The 5,500-nt window shown below is 26.3% G+C and overlaps 1 non-coding gene across 1 annotated transcript; it reads left to right on the top strand.

Annotated features, from left to right (window-relative positions):
• The first annotated feature begins 1,037 nt into the window (after positions 1–1,037).
• TRNAL-UAA (transfer RNA leucine (anticodon UAA)) lies at positions 1,038–1,120 on the top strand. The gene has a single exon. It is a non-coding gene; the product is annotated as a tRNA-Leu (tRNA).
• The last annotated feature ends 4,380 nt before the right edge of the window (positions 1,121–5,500 follow it).

A 5,500-nucleotide genomic window follows, 5' to 3' on the forward strand; every position in this document is an offset into this window, starting at 1 on the left:
GAGTTTAACGTATGAAGAAATTTTTTAATGCTCATATGTAGAGATTCTTACTAAATATGACTTATTTTTTATCAATTGGATTAACTTGTATTGACATAATATTGTTTTTGTAAATAAAAAGAATGACTATGTAAGATATTTTATTTCTATATGTTATAAGAGTGGGGTCCATTTTTTATCCTTAACTACATCTTTTGCCCTTTAACTAATTTTTAGGTTTAAATTGGATGTGTTTCTAATATGGATTTCTAAATAATGTCTAAAGGTGGACCCTAATTGGTAAAGTGAATTTTATATTAATTAAAAAGAGAAGAGATGTAATATTTTGTTAAAGTTGCTAAAAAATTATGTTCATCGACCTTTGAAGTGTTTTTTAAAGTGTCTTCATCTTTCCCAAATCCTAAGGTTTATAAAGTGTTTTTTCTCCAAATTTGCTTTAAATTTTTTATCAAATTAAAATATTAAAATGTTTAGTAGTTTTGAAATTTTGGTTAAGTGTGATTTAAATTTATTCACATGATAAACCACCATATCAAACCTACAACCACTGGTAGTGATTAAAAATTGACTTAGAGGAAGCCACGGAAGAGTCACTAAGTTTGATAATCTTTAATGGCACTACCATATGATGATATTCTATCAATGCTATGCAATAATTAATGTTATTTCTACTTGCTAAAAAAATTGCAATATATTCTCTATCTCTAAAGTCAAATATAAAGTTAGATCCGATTTAGTTTAATAAGTTGAAGAAACATAACCAATATGAGTTAACCGAATAAAATTAAGAATTAGGGACATTTTTTAAAATTAAATGATCAATTTGAATATAAAAAATAAATGACTAAAAGAAAAAATAATGAAGACAAATATTATTAAAGGTATTGAGGAGATAACAAGTAGTCGCGTGGAATAATTTTAGTGTGCAAGTGTATAAACAATAAAAAAAGTAATAATATATCTTAGGTTAGTTCTTAATTCATATACGAGCAGTTCCTTAATGTACATTAATCTTAATGGTTAAAATAGTACAACAAGCAGGTTTGCCCGAGTGGTTAAGGGGGAAGACTTAAGATCTTCTGCACATAAGTGCGCGTGGGTTCGAACCCCACAGCCTGCAATAATATTTTATTTTTTTATTAAATATTTAATTACAATTACGTTTAAAAGATATATTGACTTTTTGAAAAAACTATTTAATATTTTAAATATATTTTACTAAACTATTCATGATAATACGTCTGGAAATTTTTTATTTTATTTCCCACCCCAACTTCATAACCTACATGATTTGGTAATATTTTATTTAAAATTTCTTTTGTAATTTTTTCGATGCAAAATTATTTATCAAATTATTGTAATCGATTTCGTTTAACAATTATTTTTCAATTAATAATAAAGCTAATTCATTTAATCTTTCTTGTGACATCATTGATCTTAGTTAAAATTTAACTAATTTGAGTTTTGAAAAATTTATTTCTTACATGAATTGTTAACATTATTCTATAAGTAACATATGTATTTGAAAAAGAATTTAACCTTCTTATGTCAGAATTGTCCTGATGTTTTAAAGAACGTTCAAAGTTAATGTAATTTTCTTTTAATTTTTCATTATCCAATGATCTTAAATTCTCAATATCAAATAGAAAACCAAAAATATTTGCATAGAATTTAAATTATTAAAATCTACTTTGAAATGAAGTAATTGATCTATCAATTAATTACAAGAAGTAATCAATTTTAAAAGACTCTTAAAATTGTAAAATATCATTATCAACACTTACATCAAATAAAATATCATATCCAATAGTCATACTTAGCAAAAACGCAAAAAATTTAAGCGCATAAGTTGCTAAACAGTCGGTTTCTCTTTTTATTTTAGGATCATCATTAACATCACCTATTTTTAATAAAGCATCTCTTATATGAGGAGTGTGGAAATGCAAAGCTTTAACACTTTCAATGCGACTTTTTCAACGTGTTTGTGAGAATGACTTTAGAGTTACACTAGGAATATGATTTTGTAGAAATTTTCATATTTTAGTTGAAGAAAAAAATAATGTATATACGTTGTACCACTCTAAAAAAAGATGTATCTTTCGAGTAACAATTAGCCATGTCACAAAGTACCAAATTTAGACTATGGCAAAGTGTAAAATGATCTAAGATTAATATCTATATTTCTTTTTTGCACACCTTGATATATCCCTTTCATATTTGATCATAACCTCATCCTCTTAGATTACTAATAACATGTCCACTATTATTTATTTCATTTGTAATTGTGCGAATGGAATATTTTCTAGATGTATCATCTACGGTTAAAAATTCTAAAAAATATTCAAACATCTGTATTTAAGTTGATGAAAGATGCACATATCGTAGCACAAAAGACATTAGCTCTTGATGACTTAAATCCAGAGTACAATAAAGTATGATTGAAAAATATTTTGCATCAACATTTTTTTTATAATAATTTATGTGTTTAATTTCATTTGCTAGCAAATTTATCAATTCATTTTGTATTCTATGTCCAAGGTAGAGGTTATGGATAATTCTAAGAGTTTTAACAGTAGCAATAATTTTAAATAATACATTTCTCCATTGTTCTTTGTCCATATTTATTTATTTTTGAACATCTTTGTCAATTGTTTTTCCTTTTGACAATCTTAATTATAAATATATCTAAGGACGCATGTCAGCAATGTGTTCACTACTTGTCTCATGATTTCTTAATTTTTAATTAATATTTCTCCAATTCCTACTACTTTCGTTAGTCAATTTATTTGTACTAGAAAGAACATTAAATAATTTGCTAGAAAAATAAAATACTTTATCCAAATCTTGAGAATAAACCAATCATCTTCTTTCGTGTATTTCTCTATTGGACAACTTTTGAATGTAAAGTGACGAAGAAAAGTACCTTGAAGATTAATCTTTAAGAAAATTTATATCAATAAGTTTAACATGATATTTTTCTACCAATAAATCTCTCAAATTTGTATCAATATTTGTCCAATGACTTGGATCATGTATATTTTTGGTAATGGATTCTTCTAATTCATTGATTTCTTGATTACAAACGAATTTTGATTCCATATTGTTATTTATTAATACAATGTTATCTTGTTCATTCAACGAGCAATCACCAATATTTTCAATTTCTTTTTTTGTTTGTTTGATAACTTTAACTATAACCCTTTTGTGATTCAATAAAAACTTAATCTCTTTTCTTTTCTTGTAATTTTGAATAATATGAGTATTTAATGTTGGTGAATTTATTTTTATGTTAAGATAGTGTTGATTTTATTTTGATATTTGATATTGTAAATTGATGATAGTTACTTTTATTATTTTTTGAAATGTCACAAAATAAAAAATATGAAAAACTTTGTGGTGGGAGACACAATAGTGTACTTCCAACTCGACCATCTAAATTGGCATGCTTTGCCGGGCAGACTAATCGCAGGATTAAATATAAGATTTGACTCACTTTGCTATCTCTAACCTTAGTAGCCATATCCTTGGGGCATTGAGAATCAACACCCATCTCCACTCTAGTAAAATTGCACTACAAAATACCTTCTAAAACACCCCATAACTCAGCAAATATGTATTACAATTACCAAGAAACTTGGTATAATATCCTACCTACCCTCCTTGTGGCCCTATGCATCTTGCTCTCGTGCAATTTTTACTAGTTCCATCCCTGTTCAATGTAATGCCTTGAATTTTGATTCAATATGCTACTTAACTATATTAATTATGTATTCGAAAATTTTGGATTTACTTTTAAAACAGATTGCAAATTAAATTTCACACTACCTACTTAAGTATATCTTCCATAAAAATATGTTTTCTTTTATAAGAACTTTTACTGAGTTAAATTAATAAAAATAAAAAACGACAGTTCAATTTTTTTTATTAAAGAGAAATAAACCACACCCTCATTTAAAATATTTCATTTAGTTTTGCAATATAAAAAAAATCTATAAAATTTTAAAGGCTCTCCTGAATATTTAAATTTCAAATCCCAACAAATCTCTGTACCTCAAAACACATCATAGCAAAACCATTCTTGCGATTCTTCCACATCAGTAGTGCCTACGAGTGGGAATAAGTCAGACCAGATCAGACTTTCAAAGACCCGAGTCTAACCTACGATTAATTTTTTAGACTTAAGTCTGAACTACGGCCTATCATAGACTTTTTTATCGGTCTGACCTTTTTAAAAGTCTGGTCTGACTTGGAAGACTATTTAAAAACCTAATTCATATTAAAATATTTAAATGCTCTACTCATATCACATGATGTTCTTCATATACCAATATCAATGTACATATCTATATATATTAAACAAAAAATAATTTTTTCTAACAAAATAATTTAAAAAAAATCTGAAACAAACATCCTTTAAACTCTAAAATATAATTCTTGGTTTTAAAGAATAGATTTTTTTTTTTTCTGAAACAAACACACCAATTATTACCTCTTAAACAAATATGGAACGACTACTGAGTTATTGACTAATTGAATGGCTACCAAATATGGAACGACTACTAAATATGGAATAGTTACCGAATATGGAATGACAACTAAGTGATGAATGACTACTGAGTGATTGCCTAATTGATATAATTTAAAATAGGAAATAATATTATTAATATAATAATAAAAAATAACATTAATAAATAATTAAATATATATAGGCCGACATGTCAGATATAATATGCTTTTTTATAAGCCTGAGTCTGACCTATTTAAATAAATAGGCTTTAAAAATAGCCTTAGCCTAACTTTTTTATTAAATAGGTCAGGCCAAACCAGACCATATAAGTAGATCATATTAAGACCCCTGACGGACGACCTAGCCTATTCCCATTCCTAGTAGTGCCTAACAATGTTTGTAAGGATCATTTCCATGAAAAATAATACGAACTAAGAACAAAGGATTAAATGCTATAAAATGAAAGTATAAAAATCTTATTGCATCAAAAGGAATTAAACATTTATTTTTAGAATTTAAAAATTAAATCATTACCATAAAATACACATATATCCCATTTGAAATAAAAGTTTTTATGCACGTTATGCATGCTCATACAAGACTCAAATGATCGCGGATATAATGTCATTCATACGGATAGGAAAACTCGTATGGAACCATGACCACAAATGAAGGAAAGTTGTTAAGGTCAATTCTTTGATTATTACTAATATATTGCATTATAAAAGAAAAATTAGCAGTAAAAGAAAATAAATCATTAGGCGATAAAAATAAATCAATGAAGGAATTATTAATCAATTATATTCACACCCAAATTGATCAATTAAAATAAATAAAACTAAGGTTCTAATCAATTAATTAAAAAAAAAAATAGGAGATGTTACATTCAAACTAATCCACCGTATCGGAGGGGATGCCAAGAAATGTTTCTAGAAGATCACACCACAAGTTATTACCTGCATATATATATATATATATATATATATATATATA

Source organism: Cicer arietinum, chromosome 4 (genome assembly GCF_000331145.2).
Source record: "Cicer arietinum cultivar CDC Frontier isolate Library 1 chromosome 4, Cicar.CDCFrontier_v2.0, whole genome shotgun sequence".
NCBI classification, from domain to species: Eukaryota; Viridiplantae; Streptophyta; class Magnoliopsida; order Fabales; family Fabaceae; genus Cicer; species Cicer arietinum.